The sequence below is a fragment of the Artemia sp. Qi Xiang Cuo genome, chromosome 2, assembly GCF_049724085.1.
Source record: "Artemia sp. Qi Xiang Cuo chromosome 2, ASM4972408v1, whole genome shotgun sequence".
Classification (NCBI taxonomy): Eukaryota; Metazoa; Arthropoda; class Branchiopoda; order Anostraca; family Artemiidae; genus Artemia; species Artemia sp. Qi Xiang Cuo.
The window spans coordinates 55905797-55928936 of NC_142795.1; the positions used below are offsets into that span (position 1 = coordinate 55905797).

Consider the following 23140-nt stretch of genomic DNA (forward strand, 5'->3'; position numbering starts at 1 on the left):
AAGTTTTGTCGTAGAAGCTTCAAAAAGGGCTCATTCGATTGGAAATTGAGAGAACTAGTGCCTTTTTTATAAGTCGAAAGTGATCAGAGGGCAAATGCCCCCCCACCTACGCCCAACATTTACCCAAACACTTCCAATCCAAATTTGAGATAGCCAATTTGTTCAACGTATTTGAACGGTCTGGAAATTATGTCTTTGAGGATAACAAATCCCACCAGCCCGTGTTCATATAAACTTCGGAGGGGGCTCATTTGATTGGTAGTCAGACGCTCTAGTGCTCTTTTTAAGAGAAAGTGATCGGAGGGTAGCTATCCCCCCTCCACACACAAACGTCGTATGGTCTCCAAATGCATCTAATAGAAATTTTGAGATAGCTATTACATTCAAAATAATCTAAATATCATATAACAAGGCTTTTGGGGTTAAAACAAACCCCAGAGATTAGGGGCAAGGGTTGTAAGTTAAGCCCAGGGGGTATTCATGATTTTTATGGAAGGGATGGTTGTTTAACTTTAGATGAGGCTCAGCCTTTTTCCCTGAAAAAGACTATGTCAATGTAAAACGAACAGAAATTAGTTAAAAAAAAAACTTTTTCCACAAAACAGGTTTTTCAAAAAAAAGTAAAGAACTCCATTAAAACAACAATGAACAAAAATAGAATCAAATAATCTACCAAGCTTACAACTACTACAAATCACTATCAATAAATAAATGAAACCCAAAACAGACAGAAATTAAAATAAATAAAAGAGTCAAACTCAAAAGAAGCAGAAATTAATATGAGTAGGGTTCTAAACCCCTATGCTTTCTAAAAGCCAGAATATAATTTGTACATTACCGAAAATATTCTTTTAGACGTTTTCATTTTTATAACTTTAAGAAATCAAAAATTAATTAAGATTTTAGGGAATAAATATCAGAATATGTATATTAAACTGACAAGGCACATCTTTTTCAGTAAATTCATTTGAATTTTTTCTTCATGCACATCGTTCTGCCATATTTAACGCACAAAATCAAGCAGTTGAAATAGGCCCTGACTCATCTGCCATATTTAACGCACAAAATCAAGCAGTTGAAATAGGCCTTGACTCAGGCACGTTGGTAGACTCATCTAGTTGTAGAGTATAATATTTACTACCTCTTTTCTCTAAGACAGTAAAAAGGTGGGTCCCAAAATTGGAAATTTTCGTTAGATGGGTCAGAGCCCAGTCAACTTTGGGAACCATTGGCTTAGAGCATTAAGTTGAAACTCAGGACGCGTTGAGAGGGACTTTGAATTAACCAAAAGACACTCTGTGCATACTGCTACAACTATTTCTGCTGCTACTTTGGCTGCTATTACTATTATTTCTACGACTACTACTACTGAGGCTAACGGTAGGAAGTTGAAACTTTCAGGGAATATTTAGAGGGATATTGAACTAAATAAAAACACACTGCACAAACAGGCTTTTGAAAGGGCATATCAGCAATATCGCAGAAATGGTCTAGGGTATTAAGTTGAAAACTTCGTTGCATGTTAAGGGCTATGTTGAACTAGGCAAAATGTAAAATTTTCATACTACTAACACTACTACTACTACTGCAAATAATTCGACTGCTACGGCTACAAATGCTGCTACGACGATTATCACTAGTACTACTAAAGCTAAGGGTATTATTGTGAAACTTTCAGGGACTGTTGAGGAGGACAGTGAACTAAATTGAAATATGCTATGGGGATGCAGGTTATTAAAAGGCCGTAACAGCTATATCTCAGGAACAGCTTAGAGTGTTAAGTCAAAATTTTCAGTGCATGTTAAGGGGGATGTTGAGCCAGCCAAAAGGTACTATATGCATGCTACCCCTACTACTTCTACTACAACTAATACAACTATTAGGACTAAGGGTATTAAGAAGACATTTTCAGATAATATGTGGGGGGTTATGTTAAATTAAAGTTGAAACACACTGTATGTATGTAAGATGTCAAATGGCCGTATCAGCTGTGTATATCAAGATTAGCTTAGATTATTAGGCTGAAACTTTCAGAGCATGCTTAGGGGTATGTTGAACTTATAAAAAAAACAAAAAACTATTGCTAGTAGCAGTAGTTATCAACAGGATATATACAACAAATTTAAGAGAGAAAAACGGATTTAATTCAAATAAAGCAGTGGAACAAAACACAAAAACAACAACAATAAAACTTACAAAAAGTAGACATAAAGTAGATCCAGGAACGCTCTATCCCCCTCTAAATACCCCAGTTTTAGCAAAACGCCGGGGATTTTGCACCTTTTTGAAGTTGATTTGTGCATGAATTTTCCGTCTGTATGACTGTAGGAAAGTGGGTTCTTGAATCTTCTAGACCCCCGCCCCTCCCCTCTTTTTAGCAAAAAGCCAAAAACATTCCAGATTCATTAAAATGGAATTATTTAAAGATTTCCATTATGTATGATCAAAGGGCCAAAGTGGGGCCGTGTCCCCTTCAACTTGTAATTTATAAACCAAAATCTGTTTCTACAAACCACGAAATATTTCCAGATGGACTGCTCTGCTCTAGCTGGAACATTACCAAACTAATTAGCTGATCTGTAAAATGATTATTTAAAAGATATATTATTTTTGTTGTCGTTCAAAATAAATATTTTGGCCAGGGGGATAATAAAACTGCACAAAAAATTATATTTACACTTTGGGTTTAGAACTTGGTTTATAAAAATGGAATGTGTGGCTGTATCGCTTGGGGTAGAAGTTATATCAAGTTGAAAACTTTCGTAATTGAAGCTTTGAAATGTTCATGTTTTTAACATCATTACTTCATTATTTACTTTTTTTTGCATGTTAAGAATACTTTCGGCTTCAACATCATCTATTTTAAAAAAGAGGTAAGTGGAAACTTACCTCTTTTTTAAAATAAACTGACCGAAGAATCAACAATGTAAATGATGATACAGGTTTGAGTCTCATAAGGCAGAAAAAAGTCAGTTTTCGTCTGAAAAGGAAAAATACAGCACCAATCCTAACATACAGTTTGGCTACAGAGAGCTTGAGAATATGCTGCAAAATTTTGAACCATCGAATATAATAAAATCGTTAAACAGTGAAAAAAATCAATTTGAAATGGTGTTAACAAGAGAGATGAATTTTGATTGGTATTATTTAATAATAAGTCTGCTGGCGAAATTGTGCAAATCGGATGTACCAGAGCTGTATCAATCGTTGTTTTTGGACCTACTAGTAATGGTAAAAAGATCAGGTTTCCTCGCAAAGCTACCTTCACAGATTGCTGTCTTTAGTACAGGGAAGAAGATTTCAAATGAAAAAGTTGTACAGCTTAACAAGAATCTAGTTTCTTTCTTTCAGACATTCATGGATAAGTCTTCAACTTCAGCTTGTGACTCAGTACCAGAGAAGTACTTTGAGGCAATAGTAAAAATGGAATAACTTTTGTCTGTAAACAGGTATGAGGTTCCGCAGGATATTTATGCTGATTTAACTGTTCTTCAATTAAGACTTGATGACACCCGAAAAAATTTTGTTGGCGAGAATGATGACAATACTAGAAGAAAAGTGCGTCGAATGGCTTATGCTGAAAAATTGTCACATGCTCAGCCACCTTATGATTTCAGGGAATTAAATATAGTGCCAACATTTAAGGATGTGAATTATGAACAAGAACCGTTTGTTCGGCCAGCACTTGTGCATTGTCCGTATAAAAGCATTGATGATTACCTGGATGTTCAATTTAGATTACTTAGGGAAGATTTTGTCTCCCCCTTAGATCCGGTATACAAGAGTATAGAAATTTGATAGAAGATAAAAAAAAAACTGTTGCAAAATTGATAATATACGAATTTATCGCAATGTTAAGTTTGTTGATTACGACATAGTAAGCGGCAGTTATATTATTGCTTTTTCAAAAGAGGGTCTTGCTCGAGTTATATGGGAGAATTCAAAAAGACTGATGCATGGGTCGCTGCTGTGCTTGAGTAAGGATGATTTTAGGACAGGTATTTTTGCAACAGTGGCAAAGAGAGACGCAAAAGCACTCTCAGACAAGGGAACAATTCACGTGAAAATTGAAGAAACTGAAAATTCTGAAGGTTACACAAACGGTAGCTTTATAATGGCGGAATCATCAGTAGAGAAAGAGAATAACCGGAATAGAGAAAGAATAGACTGGGCTGAGACCCCATTGAATGTTTTCAGACAACTCTAGGGAAGTTCTAGGAAAAAAATAAAAAACAGACATCAAAATTAAGCCTCTTGCAAGGGGTACAAGCCCCCCTAGAGAAGAAACCTAGAGCTTCGTAGTTCTCTAAATATCCAAATTCCGCATACACCCACAATAAGATCCGATTTTAATCCTTTTGTTGCGTGTCATTTGACATGGAACACTCTTCCCGATTCGGCTCGAGAATGCCACTCGTTTGGCACCTTCAAAAGACTAGCATTTTTTTTTTGTTTTCATGGGATTAATTTTCCTTACTTTTTCCCGAATAATTTTTTTATTTTTCCTGAATAAATTTTACTTTATAGTTTTTAATTTTTTAATATTTTCTTTTCTTCTCCTTTTTGCTCTTCTTTATGTGACTGTGAGTATAAGTGTATGTGTTTTTTTTCTTGCCTCATGCGCGGCCTTTCTCGTGGAATGGTTTGAATGGTTGGCAATAGTTTTTCATTTAATTGTTTTTCGTTTCTGATTGTGACCAGTGGATTGTAGAAGGGTATGAAGATCACCTTTTTGATTTGAGAATAAAATGCAGAGAAATGAATTATGTTATGCTTTATTTATGCTTGATGTTTTTTTTTTTGTTTTTTTGTACTGTTTTTTTTTCTTCTTCTTTTTTTCATCTCAGTAAGTAATCGGCAATTGTTCTCTGAGTTTGTGATCCGTATATATTCCCCTAATTACACGCCAAGGAGCCTTTGGGGGGACTAGCAGAGTATATTATTGTATGTGTATTAATAATGAATAAAATCTGATCTTATCTAAACAATAAGGCGAGTGACAATCTTATTAGACGCATAAAAAATAAACAATGGATTAAACGATAATATTAATAAATAATAACGGTAATAAATACTAAATTTATGGCAAGAAGAAAGTAAGTAGGCTCTTGGAAAAAAAATTGAGCACAGAAATAGATAGTTTCGTGTGTGAGTCAAAACATGTTGTTTTTTTTTAGATTATTTGGAAAAAAAGTATTAACATATTTTATTACAAGGAAGTCGGATTATCAAAGATTGAAGAAGAAATATTACCTCTCCTCCCTCCTATTTTACAGAACCCAGCATTAAATAGACAAAGCGTGCATTCTTCACGAGATAGTTTTGCAATATAAATATCACAGTTTATATAATTAGGCAGTAAGTTTACCGCAGATTATTTCTGGCTCTTCATTCTCGGTGCGAACAAAAAGCTCCTCCCACTTATTCATGCATTAGTGGAATCCACTTATCCACGTGGATGTATTCATGAATCCACTTATTCATGAACGCGAAGCCAAGTTTCGCGTTCAAGAGAGATCTGACTTGTCTACCCGTGAAAAGATCTAATGTCGCTTATGTTTATATGTTCTATGGAGCACTCGCACCTCGGTCCGGGTTTTTATAATGGGTGAGATAGGGAAAGATCATACTGCTAATTATATATATTGTGATAAATATATACGCATAGAGAATATCTCTTAGAACGGGACAAATGCTCTTGTGATTTCCTCGGAAATGCAACAAAGAACACCTCTACCGAGATTTTTTTTTTAACTTAAACTGTTTATTTATTTTATCATAAAATGAAACCTCACCTGCCCATACTGGTTTCAAGCGGGTATTCAAGCGGGCCTTAGACTTTCTGCTTAGTTCACTTAGATTACAAGCCTTGATTGCTTCAGATTTAGACATGCCCCCGATACGAACAACATCTGTGGTGAAACTTAATATACCTTCTAAGAATTGATCAAGAGCATGATTTGTGTAGCAAACAATCAAAATTGGACTTCTATCCGGCTGAGACACTTAATTGATTCTCCAAATATGATGATTTGCAAGTAGAGTTTGAACTACTTTCAATCCGATAAACGTTTTTCCAGTGCCTGGTGGTCCATGGATAATAGCTACTTTTTCAGTTAGTGCCAATTTAAAGGCTTCGAACTGATTCTTATCCAAATTTAAATCACCTGGAGTCATTACTCTATCCAACTGCAGAATATTAGCAGACTGACGATAATAGGTAGGTTGGACAAGAGCACTTAAATTGTAAGTTGTGTCAATCTATGGTTCCCTTGCTACAGACAAGTAATCAGGAAGATGACTATCTGTTACTTGTCCCAGTACAAATTCCTTCAAGGGAAAGTTCTTCTCTCTGTACTCTTGCAAAAGATAAATAATACTACGGTATGCTTCAAAATATACTGATGATTCCGCCATTATAAAGCTTCCGTTTGTGTAACCTTCAGAATTTTCAGTTTCTTCAATTTTCACGTGAATTGTTCCCTTTTCTGAGAGTGCTTTTGCGTCTCTCTTTGCCACTGTTGCAAAAATACCTGTCCTAAAATCATCCTTACTCAAGCTTAGCAGCGACCCATGCATCAGTCTTTTTGAATTCTCCCATATAACTCGAGCAAGACCCTCTTTTGAAAAAGCAATAACATAACTGCCGCTTACTATGTCGTAATCAACAAACTTAACATTGCGATAAATTCGTATATTATCAATTTTGCAACAGTTTTTCTTTCTATCTTTTATCAAATTTCTATACTCTTGTATACCGGATCTAAGGGGGAAACAAAATCTTCCCTAAGTAATCTAAATTGAACATCCAGGTAATCATCAATGCTTTTATACGGACAATGGACAAGTGCTGGCCGAACAAACGGTTCTTGTTCATAATTCACATCCTTAAATGTTGGCACTATATTTAATTCCCTGAAATCAGAAGGTGGTTGAGCATGTAACAATTTTTCAGCATAAGCCATTCGACGCACTTTTCTTCTAGTATTGTCATCATTCTCGCCAACAAAATTTTTTCGGGTGTCATCAAGTCTTAATTGAAGAACAGTTAAATCAGCATAAATATCCTGCGGAACCTCATACCTGTTTACAGACAAAAGTTATTCCATTTTTACTATTGCCTCAAAGTACTTCTCTGGTACTGAGTCACAAGCTGAAGTTGAAGACTTATCCATGAATGTCTGAAAGAAAGAAACTAGATTCTTGTTAAGCTGTACAACTTTTTCATTTGAAATCTTCTTCCCTGTACTAAAGACAGCAATCTGTGAAGGTAGCTTTGCGAGGAAACCTGATCTTTTTACCATTACTAGTAGGTCCAAAAACAACGATTGATACAGCTCTGGTACATCCGAATTGCACAATTTCGCCAGCAGACTTATTATTAAATAATACCAATTAAAATTCATCTCTTTTGTTAACACCATTTCAAATTGATTTTTTTCACTGTTTAATGATTTTATTATATTCGATGGTTCAAAATTTTGCAGCATATTCTCAAGCTCTCTGTAGCCAAACTGTATGTTAGGATTGGTGCTGTATTTTTCCTTTTCAGACGAAAACTGACTTTTTTCTGCCTTATGAGACTCAAACCTGTATCATCATTTACATTGTTGATTCTTCGGTCAGTGCGGGAAGATGAATTTGGATGCTGAATTCCATTTCGGCCACTTTGCCTACCCCACCGGAAACTGGGAGATGCTCTACTTCCCTCCATGTAATACTCATTCCCATGCACTTACTTCCTTGTTACCACTCGTTTCTTCTAACTGGCTTTTTTTGTCCACCTAAAATAAACAGCATTTCAGATTTTTTCCATTTATCGTTTTTTGTCAATTTTTTTTTTATATTTTTACTAAAATATTTTGAATGCACTCAGCTACCTCCTTTTAGTATCATAACAAAAAAAGGTAGAAAATTAAATAATATCATATTATATTTTATCATATTTCTTTTAAACAATAATGATTCATAAGATCAACGAATTTGAAATCAACAGACTGTTTCGCAACAAAAAGCTTAACAGAATTCGAGTCTGATAAGGTAGGTTGGACCCGCCAACTAATGGGGGAGAGGCCAGTGGATGTTTTTGATGCGATAAGGTTACCTAGAGCCTAAAAAAGTTCTTTTTCAGGCTCCAATTTTCCAGATTGTTGGTAGACGTCTTTCAGATAAATATTGATAAGGGATTTGCCCCCTTTTATTTACAGGAATATATTCAGACCAAGCAAACAATATGACTGCTGCACAGGGAGAGGGGAATGATAGCTCAACTCTTAAAAAACAAAATTACAAACCATATTTCCATGCTTAATGATTCTTGGTTACATCCTAAGACGTTAGACATTTTATCTTTACATAATGCATCTAAAATACAAGAAAAAAGAAACAAATAATCTAGCTTTACGAAAAGCATAGAAACCACAAGAAAATAAAATTGCCAACCATACACGATTTTGTTTGAAATTTTTAATTTACAATGAAAAATTTCAGGAATTGCGCCCTAACAACAAAAATTCAATGCATAAACAACAAAATCAGAAGATTTATCATTTTCATATCCGATTACTTTCATTTAAAGTAAACTTTTATATTTAATCATCTTAATGGTAATGTAATTGAAGATTGTAATCATCACGTTTTGAAAAAATCAGAATCATGGAAGGGTATAGTTTTAAAAGCATGGTACCCCTTTCAAATACATGGAATTTTGATAACTAAATATTACTTTATTCGGGCAAACCAATTGACAATATTTGAGCCAATCTTTTTTTGTTGTACTAAGCACAAATGGTCCTAGCCTTATGGAGGTTTTAGGGAAAATTCAGCCCACCTAATATTTCCGGCAATTTCTGTATGTTTTGAGGATTGCTTCATTATTCAATGTAATTGGGATCGTTTTATGTTTTATGAGCTCGTTCATCATCGGTCCTATCCGATTCAAGTTTGACTTCTTACATGCGCTAATTTTTGGCTGGTTGAAATTTTAACACTTGTCTTTACTCTTTGCCGAAAATTAAATGGGAAAGTTGCTTCTTTTCTAGTACTCAAGATAATGTAATCTTATGTAAGTAGGGGGGTATCAAGGGCGGTTGCCTCCTCCTCAATACCTCGTTCTTCACGCTAAAGCTTTTTAGTACTTTAAAAAAATCTTCTTATTGTTCTAATTAACCGCCCTTGTGTTTCAGGAGCTTTTTTTTAAGAATTGGGACAAATACTCAAATTTTAGCACAAAGAGCGAGGTATTGAGGAAGGGACAACCCGCCTTAATACGTAATAATTTCTGTTCGTTTTAAGTTTTAAGGTTGCTTCTAACATTCAGTTGATTAATCTTGTTTTTTTTTTGAATTTCTGATCGTTTTTAAATAATGCCGGGAAATCTGACTCTCTCTCCACGGAAAGATCCTCTAGACACTTCAATCCCGGTGAAACTTTACCCCGGATAATTACCATTAACATCTCTATATGTAAAACTGAGCTGGCAAAGAGAAAGTAACACAAATCAAAAGAACTGTGTAGGAATTCTGACAAATTCCTCGGGTGTAAAATTTCCCCTGACAAATTTACCCCCCCCAGAAACTCCCCTTCCCATGGAAAATTACTCCGTCAACATCTCTCAGCAGAAAATTCATCCTCCTCCCACCCAAAAAATGTATACCTACTTCCCAATAACAAGTATTTTACGGAAACAATGGGCAGATTTTATAACTTAGATCTTTTCCCAGGGGCTGTGAGGGGTCATGTTGCCTCTAAAGGCATAGTTATCTCAAAATTTTGGTCAAACAACTTTGGGGAAAAAAGAGTAGTGAAAAGGGGGCTAACTGCCCTCCGATCTTTTCAGTCACTTAAAAAGGGCACTATAACTTTTAATTTCTGTTCAAATGAGCCCACTCCCGGTATTCTAGAGCCATTGGTTCGAAACGATCACCAAAAAAACAAACAAACAAAAAGACAAACAAGCACGCATCCGTAATCTTCCTTTTAGCAAAAATGTAAGATTCCCTATTTTCGAAGACGAACGCTTGAAAAAATCTTCAATAAGGTTCTTTGATACGCTGAAATTGATTGTGATTTTCATTATCATTCCGTGACTTTTAGGGGATGTTTCTATCCTTTTCAAAAATCAGTTAAATTTTCTCAGGCTCATAGCCTTTGATGGGTAAAATAAGCATGATGAATCTTACATATTTGGAAACAGCATAACAAGCCGATTCTTTTGATACATCTATTGAGATCAAAATTCCGTTTTTAGAGCTTTGATTATTATTGAGCCTTCCCACTCCTTACTTACAGTTCTTTACCACGAACTGTTTGATAACTAGAGCTGGTTTGCACAAGTTTAATTTCAATAGATAACATACTTTTATTCTATTTCATCTCTACTAAAACTAGACGAGAAAGAACCGTTTTTTTCATATTCAGTCCTCTTTAAGAATCAATTATAAAGAATACAAAAGATGGGGCATTTTTTCGGAAAAAAGGGGACAATAATATAGGGACAGAGTAAGTAAATAAATGTTTCCATTCTTTTGTGCGTATACAACAAAAAAGCAAATAGTTAGCAGTATGACTACTTACGTTGAGCCTCTCTTTTTCCTTGAAAGTATGAGCTTCTATTTTGGGTCATATTTCTTTGCTCACTTGCTGAGCCAACGATTGCTCTTTCTGAAAATAAAGCTCCCATAACTAAACCTCCAAACCAACAAAAAACTAAATTCATGTCCACACTGATGACATAAGATATATGTTGACTCTGAAGAAGGTGATCTTGCAACAAACCTACAGTTGTAACTGGCACCAAAAGGCGAAGATACTTTTATCATCAAATTTATTAGTCTCAGATCTATCCATCCACTAAGATTATCATTATTTAAAACAATTTTCAATGAGTATTTCACATACATTTCACCTAAAAACTACGTAGAACTAATTAAGAGGATAGTTAGGTAGATGGATAGAACTCAATCACATCTACTGAATGAAAACCAAATTGTTGTTTTCCGTTGATATATTAAAACTACAGGAGAGCAGAAAAATAAGTCACAGAAAATTGCACAGGGAACATAAACCTTAATCATGAATTTGGGAATATGAGCCCTAAAAATACAGAGGACAAAACAGGAATATCCTTTCTTTTGTCAACTTTACCATTTAAAATGTGCCCCCCCCCCCAAAAAAAAAAAAATCCTACATCACGTGCAAGATCATCATAAATTTAGTGTAAGGCAAATATAGTGAAACCATTTTCAGAACAAAGAGGAAATTGGCTATCGAAATCACAAGAAAAACTCAGCTTGTTTCAAGAAACAATCTAAGAACACCTTAGAATTTCATCAATAATAGAAAAAAGCTTTATAAAGAAAATACACATTTGTAATCTTTGAAAGATTAGCTGGAAGTAAAACGGTCACCTGCTTGCTCACACTATGCTTTTCGCAAGCAGTACCATTTACGGTTATGCTCCCCAAAAACCAAACCCTACGCGACGGTTTACGCTGCACGGAGAGCCCTCGCAAATAGTAGAGTGCAAACTTAACATTTTAAAACCATAAATAAAATTGCCAATAATAATTGAAAAAATCAATCGAAAAATTCTCCAAAAACAATTTAAATTTTGTCAGAGGATATTGGGGTAATGATTCTTATTCTTGTTACTTTGTATGTTACTCCTCTTTTCCAATTGTATTCGATTTTCCTTTGGCATATCCCTAAAAGAGACAGCCTTCTTGTGCTGCCTAAGTAAAGAGTCATATCCTTTCAATGTATTATTTTTTTCTCCAGCCACGTTGTATGGAAGGGGTGGTCGTACAAACTTTGCAGGGCGCTCATTCAGTTGGACACTGAAAGCTGTGGGAGTCGTCGTTAACAGCGTAGTGCAAATACACCGTAAATCATTTTAACCGTAAATAAAACTGCATGCAAAAATGGAAAGAATCCGCGGAAGACTTCACCAAAGCGAATAAAAATTTTGTAAATGATATTAGGGTAATAATAATTATATGTGTTATTTTGTAAACTATTCTTGTTTTTTCAATTGAATACAATATTTTGCCTCGGCATATCCCTAAAAGAGGCAGTGCTCTGGTGACTTCAATGTAATATCTTTCTTTTCCGGCCACATGGAAGTGGTGGTCGTACGAACTTTGAAAGGGGATCAATTGATTGAATATTAAAAACTCTAGTATTATTTCTAATAAATAAAAGTGAATACACTGACTTTCCTTAAAAATTGAAGATTGGACTTCTTTTTCTTAAACTTTGCAAAGGAAATGAACATGAAGATGATAACATTGGAAAATGACAGACAGCAAAAGTGAAAAAAAAAACATATTGGATATGTAATATATATATATATATATATATATATATATATATATATATATATATATATATATATATATATATATATATATATATATATATATATATATATATATATATATTTATATATATATATATATCAGTATATATTTATAATATATATACATATATAAATATATATATCATATATATAGTATATATATATATATATATATATATATATCAATATATATATGATATATATATGTATATATATATATATATATATATATATATATATATATATATATATATATATATATATATATATATATATATATATATATATATGTATATACTTATGTATATGTTTATATACATAGGTCCTTAGAAGAAGTCTCCAAAATACCTGGGAGCTGTGGCACATCCACTCAAAAACACTATTCCTTGAATTGGCGTAACTTTTGGCAAATACTCAGAAAATATTCCAGTCCACTCCTATACTCCCACAAAGGGGCTCTTTTGAGTCAAGTGCTAAGTGAGAAGTAAACATTAAAGCTAATGGCAAACCCAGAAAACTTTTACATGTAGCCTAGGGCTTTATCGGGACCTATTAGAGGAGGGGGTAAAGGATTCAAGGGCGTATGCAGGATTTTTTTTTTTGGGGGGGGGGAGGATACAAAACTTTACAAACACATTAAACATTTGTTTATATGCATTTTAGTTATGTTTTTACAAGTTAGAAAATTGTTTTCTTTGGGGGGAAGGGCAGAGTTGGCTTCAAAACCATGCATTGAATTGTGGTTCTAATGGCTTGTTTCTTTTGATTCAATCTGATTTCCACTCTATACTTTACCTTTAACCCAAGCCCAAATTATACTCTGGGATTATACTCTTGTCTAGTTACTACCTTTATGCAAGCTCTATTTGCAAGGCTTTAGTTTAGTTTATTTGAACCTAGACTTGGGCAATAGATCTATCCCTTAAAGTTGTAATTAACTATTTCAACAGCTGTCAAGGTACACAAAAATAAAACTACCCTGTATAATAATGCATCCATACCAATATAGTAGCGTTAATTAGAATCAAAAGCTTGACAAATAGTGATGTAAAAATAAGCATGACTAGCCTATCAATACTCAGCTAGGGTAAGCCATGGACAGTATCTAATCTTTGAAAAAATATTCAAATAGGAACTGAAATAATAAATATATTTCGCATGATACTTCTCCACAATACTTCTGGGAACTTTAATTATACTACCCAATATCACTTTCATAGAACACAATAGTACCTGCAAGCACAAATACATCATATAGCCACCAGATCCAAAGAAAAGACTGGGCCAAAACTCTGTGTCCAGCTGTGTGCGGAAGAATTGAAATGCATTACCATCAGAAACAGTTGAAGATATATCAGTACAGTCTTACAAATATCAATCAGCTTTTACAAAGTTCTATACAAGGTCTTATTGTGATTTGTCTTGAAATTTTGTTTGCTAAATCAGTTGTTGTTTTGATGTGTTACTATAAAATATTTTTCAGTGTTGTTGTTTTTTGTGTTTTTTCTACTGTTGTCTCTAATGCTGTAATGTTTAGTGTGACAAGCTTTGACAAACATAATGCACTTGGTATTAATGAATAATTAATTGATCTTTCCTCAATTTGGGCAACAGGATACTAGTCTTACAAATGATATATATAGCTTTAGATAGTTGGTGTTGGCCAACAAAAATCTTGGATAACTTGTCAACATTAAACTTAGATAAAAGCTACCCCTAAGCCCTATCCTATTTTTAACTTAACATCACTAGTCTTAGATTAAATATAACCAAGCTTCAGCATATCTGTGATTAAGGCAAGGTAAGATACCCAGTAATTGGACAGCAAATCACCACTTTGAGAGTAAAACATCATAAAATCTCTATTGTGCCTACTAGAAATAAGATTGTTTTACTGTTGAATTGTCTAAATTTTCTTAATAAGTATGTGATCAGCTTGAATATTTTAGCCATAAACAATGCTGAATATATTTATGGTTAGTAGTAGAGCCTAATCTTGGTTACACATTTGAAGTTTGAGTCTAACATTGGAAAATACTGGATAATCTTGGACACGGGGTCTTAGAGCTAGAAAAAAGTACCCAAATAATATACAGACTCTGGCAAAAATCAAAATTGATATCAAATCCCTTTTGATTTCCAAGAATATTTTTGATCTATGGCTTTATTATGAAAGTAAAGAGTAGAATTGATCCCAAAAACAATCAGAAATGACTCTATATAGGAGGGGGCTGCCCCCTCCTCATCCCCCCATCTCTTTGCAGTTGTTGAAACTTAGGAGAATACTCCAAGTTTTGAAAATTGAGAGTTGTAGTGCCTTTTTTTAAAGTAGAAACTGAGTGTAGAGCAACCAGCCCCCATGCTATAACTGTTTTGATATATAGTATCTGATCAACATTTCAAGGTACCTATTTTGTTCACAATAATAGAAAATATCAATAAATTTACATCCAAGGATGAGATAACCCCAGCAGCCCATAAAATAAGGGCCATGAATTATGCAAACTGTCAATTCTTTATAGATTGATTTTATAGTGGAAAAAGGGGGAGGCATTTTTGATATTGCAAGTCCAGTGGCATGGATCTTTCAGGGATTATTCTCTTGGTCCAAAGGATTGTCAACATTTTTCTCTGGGAAAGGGTTAAAGGCCCAGCAATGAGCCACAAAAACTTTTTCCCTTGATCAATTTAAAACTTACAGCTGTAAATTCTTGAGCCAAGGTGACTAGTATACAAAAAATTATTCAAACAATTGGTACCTTTGCTTCTGCTCAATATGCAGCCCAAAAATGGCCAAAAATTATTTTCCCATTTACTTCAAATGGAAGGGGATTTATTCAATTGGAAACTGAAAGTTCTTGTATCCTTGTTAAAGGCTGGAAGCTACTAGGGGATAATCAGCTTCCCTCTTGGTTCCTTTTCTGCTTTCCAGCCCTCCTCTAACTCCTGTGACATTGAATAAAATTTTGAGATATCTGTTTTGTTCCTAAACATTTAATGTGTAATAAGTTTACCTTTGAAATCAATGTCTCCCCCACAGCTTCATTGTTAAACTTTAATTTTACTCTGTTATAAAAGCTCAACCCACAAAACACAGAATAGAATAATTAAATGAACCAAGAATGTGAAGGAATACACCTTGCATCATCTAAGATAAGTGTGTGAGGCAGTATAATTGTATTTAAATAAGGTAGACTGTAGGGGTAACTCGTTTTTAAATTTAAGTGCTGAAAAACAAAGTTTTCCAAGATTATAGTTAGCCATCCTAACTAGCCTAGCTGATCCCAAATAGTCTAAACCCATAAACATTATGTCAAAGATTTGGAGCCTGTTTCCCTGTTTAGGAAAGACACATTTTAACCAAGATCAAAATAAAACATTACAAAATTCTGGAACAACTTTAAAAATTCTAGAATACTTACTTATATTTCACTTTAATTTGCTCCCCCTCCCTCCCCTAATAGTCAAATATATAGTCAAATACCCAGTAGTTTGACAGGTAATTACTATTTCAACAGTTAAATAATTATAAAATCGTTATCATACCACCTAAACAGTGAATTGTTTCACATTGTGTTTGTCAAAACATTCTAAATAAGTAGTTGATTAGCTTGAATACTTTAGTCATATAAAACACTCACAATTTCAAATATACTGATAGACCACAGTAGAACTTAATCTTGGAAACACATTTAAAGCTTGAGCCTAATCTTGGAAATGCTGTCCATCTTGGACATATGATCTTAAAGTTAGAACAACATATCCAAATAATAGGCTGAGTTGATCTTGGACATATTTAATCAAAAATGTATATTGTGAAAAAAAATTATTGTATTTAAATATGCTAGCTGTAAGAGTAACCTTTGTCTAAATTTAAATGTTGAAAAACAAGAAGTTTTCTAAGATTGCTTGCAGCTCTAGTGCTGCAAATGCAAGGAGATGTTTCAGCATCACCTAAGCAGCATGTATTCCAGTCAGGAAAATCAATCAAAACAAACCTACTGGAATCATACTAAGCAATTACAAATCTGATTGACCAAGGATATCCAGTCAACCTACTGCTACTAGATCTTACAAGGCCTTTCACAAGGTACCCCATAGTCAACTGTGCTCTAAATTATCTCTGCTGGAATCAATTCATCCCTGATAGACAGGCCAATGAATTTCCTTACCAAATGCAAGCAAAAAGTCTATTTATTTGAGATGGGTGGCCAGCCAATCAGCTCTGATGAACCCATAGCAATGAGTGGTGTACAACAGGGAACTATACTAGGTCCAACCCTTTTCCTGGTGCATATCAAGAACATTTTCAATAATGTGGATAATAATATGCATTTGTTGACTGATAATACCAAACTTTTGATTCTCAGAAATTTGCAACAGGTTGCAGAACCTATTGAAATTTTGACAGAACAACATTTTACCTCAATTTTCAGTTATCAGTTTCTTTGGTTTTAATTCTTAAAATGCAACTCTTGTTATAAAAGTAGAATTTTAAGGCATATTATTGGGTTTTTCCTAAATATACAGAATGTATTTGCAGATCTTTGAAACCTCATAAATTGGGATTAAGCAAAGTTGTGAAGGTGAAAACAGTTTTCTTGTACTTCATTCAAGCAGATGATCTGTTTGGCAAGGTTTCACTTTTGTAATGTAAAGATTTTTAAAGCTCATCAAAGGTCACTCCCCTCTACAGGAAGGAGTGGAGGGGATACTTCCAAATACCTTCCTAGACATACTTTGGTAAATTTTTGATTATTCATGTTATTGACTTACAAATAAAGTAAACATACCATTTGATGCCTTTTTTGATGCTCTTTCTAAATATAATAATCATTTTTGTTGGAAATGAATTTTACTCCACCCCTATATATACCAAATCAGGGTATACATTTGCACATTAGGGGGGGGGGTAGATTTTATTTTGGATGTAAATGAGAGGTAAGTTTAAACTTTCCCCTCACCTCCCCTAATGTGCAAATATATACCCTGAATTGGTATATATAGGGGGTCATGGGCGTAGGGGGGGAAGCAGCCCCCCCCCTAGACCTTCAAATTTACATTAGATATGGCTGAAAAAACAGATGGTTTGGAAAAAGCAGCTGATAAAACTCCATCACACTATTGACTGCCCCCCCCTCTAGACAATATGCTGCCTATACCCATGATAGGGGTGGGGGTAAAATTCATTTCTAACAAAAATGATTATTACATTTGAAAAGAACATAAAAAAAGGCATTGAGTGGTATGTTCACTTTATTCATAAGTTGATAATATTAACAACAAAAAATTTGCCCATACTTTAGTCTATAGACTCACCCATGAAAGTTTCATTTTCCTAACCTAGCCCCTTTCTAAGATAGTAAAAGCAGCTAAACTATAATTTTACCCTATAATGTATGACTGTATTGGCATAATTAATATAAACTAACCACTATGCTTAAAGAAGTTATTTTGTGGAACACCTGCTTCAGATATAGGTAAATATTTACCAAATCATATTATTGAGTTGTGACTAAAGTAAATATACCACTTGATGCCTTTTTTTATGCTCTTTACAAATATAATAATCATTTTTGTTGGAAATGAATTTTAGCCCCCACCCCTATATATACCAATTCAGGGTATATATTTGCACATTAGGGGGGTGGGGGTATTTTTATTTCTGATGTAAATGAGAGGTAGCCTAAGGGTCAATATATACCAAATCATATTATTGAGTTAGGACTAAAGTGAATACACCATTTGATGCCTTTTTTTATGCTGATTACGAATATAATAATCATTCCTATCGGAAATCATTCCTATCAAATTTAGCTCTTTGAGCTCTTGAAAATGACAAAAAATAGGGTGTAAAAAGGCTAATATAGGGTGTAAAAAGGCTTAAAACATTTGTTTTAAACTTACTGTTTCATAATAAATCCTTATTTTAATCCACAAGCACTGACTTTCCATGAGTAACTTGGATAATCACATATAAGTTCAAAGAATCTTCTTCTATTTAACAGCAGGCGGGCTTTTCAGTAAAACTATTTAGCCCTTTTCCTTTTGCTTCACTCTGTGGGCTACAGAGCTACTGGCTTGATTGCCTCATATTTATTAGATATATTCAGATATCTTTCAGCAGATCTTTCGACTGCAGGAGTTCAAATATAAGATGATAGATGTTGATTTCTATGCTCTGTGTGCAGGTATAGTTGGCTAGGCTCTTGGTTGATAGTGAGATTTTGTGGTGTTTGAAGTATTTTAGCAGTTTACAAAGCAAGGTATGTTGTGCAGACGTCAGCATATTACATTCAAATAGGCAATGGTCAATTGTTTCATTATTCATATTACAATGCCTGCAAAGAGGGGACAGGGGAATTGAACCACTTGACTCAGAGAGCTTATATGAGAATGCAAGGAAATTTAGTCTATTTGTTCCAGAACGAATTCTATGATAAATTTTAGAAAGATACTTATTGGGAAAGGGGGAAAGGATAGGATTAATCTTATTAAAATTAATATCTGATAGCCTCCAGCGGTAAATATCTCTAATTGGGATTGGTCTCCCACTTGGCTGGTCAATATTTATAGCATTTTTTTTTTATTTCATCAACCTGATGATTACCACTTATTCCAGAGTGGCTAGGAATGTACTGAAAGTAAGTTTTTATGGCACTTGAAGCAAGATTATCAATAATACTGAGACAATGATAAGTGTCAATGTCCAACTTATATTGAGGAGCTGAGGCCAGCAACTCAAGGCTTGATAAAGAGTTGGAATAGATGATAATATTATTTGAATTTTCAATCAAAGGTTGGTTTTGCTTAAGGTGTTCTAATGCCATGATTATGGCATTTAACTCAGCAGACATTATAGATAAATTATTAAATAATCTCTCGCCCATTGCAATTTTCAGCTGAGGAAGGAAAACACCACTTGCAACCTACTCATTCATTTTTGACCCATCAACAAATATTTTGAAGTGATTTTTCTATGTAATTGTATCATGTTCTGCAATTTTTTTCTGAGCAAAAGCACTGGGGGTTAAATCTTTATTCCATTTTGAAAATTCAGTATTTATTATGGGAAATGACCAATTCCATGGAGGGGATTGGGGGAAAGTAGGTGCAATAGACTTTGCTGGTACAGGGAACTTCTTTTGAATATTGAATAAATGAAAGAATTCATTTTGCAAATATTATGTATTTTTCTTCTTCCTTAACGCTGAATGTTCAAGAATGTGTTTTCGACAAAACGTCAAAAATATTAAACCTAACCCAACCTAACCTAATCCTTTAATATTTAATTGAGTTGCTGGCCTCAGCTCCTCAATATAAGTTGGACATTGACACTTATCATTGTCTCAGTATTATTGATAATCTTGCTTCAAGTGGCATAAAGACTTACTTTCAGTACATTCCTAGCCACTCTGGCATAAGTGGTAATCATCAGGTTGATGAAATAGCAAAAAATGCTATAAATATTGACCAGCCAAGTGGGAGACCAATCCCAATTAGAGATATTTACCGATGGAGGCTATCAGATATTAATTTTAATAAGATTAATCCTATCCTTTCCCCCTTTCCCAATAAGTATCTTTCTAAAATTTATCATAGAATTCGTTCTGTAACAAATGGACTAAATTTCATTGCATTATCATATAATCTTTATAATTAAAGTGGTTCAATTCCCCTGTCCCCTCTTTGCAGGCATTGTAATATGAATAATTAAACAATTGACCATTGCCTATTTGAATGTAATATGCTGACGTCTGCACAACATACCTTTGTAAACTGTTAAAATACTTCAAACACCACAAAATCCCACTATCAGCCAAGAGCCTACCCAACTCTACCTGAACACAGAACATAGAAATTGACATCTATCATATTATATTTGAACTCCTAGAGTCGAAAGATCTGGTGAAAGATATCTGAATATATCTAATAAATATGAGGCAATCAAGTCAGTAGCTCTGTAGCCCACAGAGTGAAGCAAAAGGAAAAGGGCTAAATAGTTTTACTGAAAAGCCCGCCTACTGTTAAATAGAAGAAGAAGATTCTTCAAACTTATATACTTGTGATTATCCAAGTGATTATCCTTGTGAGTTAAGGTTATATTATGAAACAGTAAGTTTAAAACAAATGTTTTAAGCCTTTTTACACCCTATATTAGCCTTTTTACACCCTATTTTTTGTCATTTTCAAGAGCTCAAAGAGCTAAATTTGAATTTCCGATAGGAATGATTATTATATTCGTAATCAGCATAAAAAAAGGCATCAAGTGGTATATTCACTTTATGCGTAAGTCAATAATATGATTTCATATATATTGACCAGCCTAAGTTTAAACTTTCCCCCACCCCCTAATGTGCAAATATATACTGTGAATTGGTATATATAGGGTTGGGGCTAAAATTCATTTTGGACAAAAATGATTATTATATTTGTAAAGAGCATAAGAAAAGGCATTGAGTGGTATATTCACTTTAGTCATAACTCAATAATATGATTTGGTAAATACTTACCCAGATATAGCCTAAAGCCTTGGCATTTAAGTTTCAAGTGTGACTACAACAATAAAAATAGAACAAGATCAATCTGAACTAACTCTTATACATCATAGAGGTAAAATAACCAACTTTATTCAGAAAAAGTCTTTGAGACATCAAACCTAGTTCAAAGCATCACACAAAAAGGTTTTACCTAATTAATTGTATATTCTAGCCAGTTACTGACATTTTAATTGGTCAAATAGAATAACTACACTTACAAAATACAGTTTCCATTGGTTTTGGGGTCAGAGAATTTCGAAGATGTTCTGATGACTGATGTTCATCGATCTTTTCTTCTTAGAAAACAGTCAAGCCTGGTAAAAACTTGCCGCCTACGTCACTTTCCGAAGCTCAAGGAAGTTATGTTTATATCTAATTAATAAAAAAAAACTATTTCCACAAAATAAATTTTTCAAAGCAAAGTTAAGAACTCCATTAAACAAAAAATGATCAGAAATAAAATCAAACAATCTGCGAAAAACTACCGCAAATCAGCATCGATAAATAAATGAAATCCAAAACGAACAGAAATTACAATAAATAACCGAGGCAAACTCAAAACGAGCAGAAATTAACCTAAGTTGGGCTCAAAATCCCTATGCCTTCCCAAGGCCAGAACATAATTTGCACTTTACTGAAAAAATATAAATGTTCTAACTTTTATAACTTTAATAAATCAAATAATATTAACATTTCGATTGCTAAATATCAGTATATGTATATTAAACTGACAATGCACATTCATTTGTATTTTTTTCAGTAAAGTGCAAATTATGTTCTGGCCTTGGGAAAGCATAGGGGTTAAAAGCCTTTGCCCTTTATTGGGGTAAAAAGGGCACTAGGCCTTTCGATTTTCAATTGACTGAGCCGTTTTTGAGTTTTCTACGACAGCGCTTTCTATAAACACCTTATATGCCCCCAGGGCATTAAATTACAACCCTTACCCTAAGGGTTATGAGGGTGGTTGTCATCCTCTAAGACATAATTTCCGGACCTTTCAACTACGTTAAACAAAATGGCTATCTCAAAATTTTGATTGGATGTTTTTGGGAAAATATTGGGCGCGAGAGGGGCGCTATTTGCTCTCCCATCACTTTCAACTATTAAATAAGGCACTAGCCCTTTCAATTTTCAATCGAATGAGCCCTTTTGAAGTTTCTACGACAACACTTTCAACAAAACCTTATATGCCCCAAAGCATAACTTACAACCCTTGCCCTGAGGGCTGGGGGGGTCATAACCTTTAAAAGACCTGATTTACAGAGCTTTCTACAGAGCGTTGAACACAATAGCTATCTGAAAATTTTCATTGGATGTGTTTAGGGGAATGGTGCGCGTGAGAGGGTGATTAGTTACCCTCCATTCACTTTCGACTATTAAAAAAGGCACTAGCCCTCTGAATTCTCAATTGAATGAGCCCCTTTGAATTTTTATGACAACTCTTACTATAGAAACCCTATATACCCCCAGGGCATAACTTACAACCTTTGCCCTGGGGGCTCTGGGGGGTTTGTCATCCTTAAATACATAATTTCCAGAACTTTCAACTACGTTGAACAAAATGGTTATCTCTAAACTTTGATTGAATGTGTTTAGGGAAATGGTGGGCATTGGGAGGGGGGTCAATTACTCTCCACTCAATTACGGCTATTAAAAAGGGCAATTTCGATTTTCAAACAAATGAACCCTTTTTGAAATTTCTACAACAGTTTTCTATATAAACCTTATATGCCCCCAGGGCATAACTGACAACCCTTGCACTGAGGGCTCTGAGGGGTTTATCACCCTAAAAGACCTAACTTCCATAACTTTCGTCTGCGTTTAACAAAATGGTTATCTCAAAATTTTGATTGGGTGTGTTTTGGAAAATGATAGGCGTGGGAGGGGGGCTGGTTGCCCTTCAATCACTTTCGACTATTAAACAGGGCACTAGCCCTTTGAATGTCCAATCAAATGAGCCTTTTTTGAAGTTTTTACGACAACACCTTCTATAAAAACCTTATATGCCCCCAGGGCATAACTTAAAACCCTTTCCCTGAGGGTTGTGGGGGAGTGTCCTCCTCAAAAACATATTTTCTATTGGGAAATCAACTACGCTGAACAAAATGGCTATATTGTGCTATAATGGCTATATCAAAATGGCTATAATGGCTATATCTAGTTGTTTTTTTCTGTCTGTTTTATTTTTTACTTTCTCATGGATTATTTGTTTATTTTCCCTTTTCTTGTTTTTTTTTTAAAC

General features: G+C 34.2%; 1 long non-coding RNA gene across 1 annotated transcript; it reads right to left on the reverse strand.

Annotated features, from left to right (window-relative positions):
- Positions 1-4713: 4713 nt before the first annotated feature.
- Positions 4714-22203, reverse strand: LOC148955402 (uncharacterized). The gene is made up of 3 exons (XR_016143049.1): positions 21117-22203; positions 10576-10662; positions 4714-7784 (listed from the first exon to the last, which is right to left on the reverse strand). It is a non-coding gene; the product is annotated as an uncharacterized LOC148955402 (long non-coding RNA).
- Positions 22204-23140: the final 937 nt, after the last annotated feature.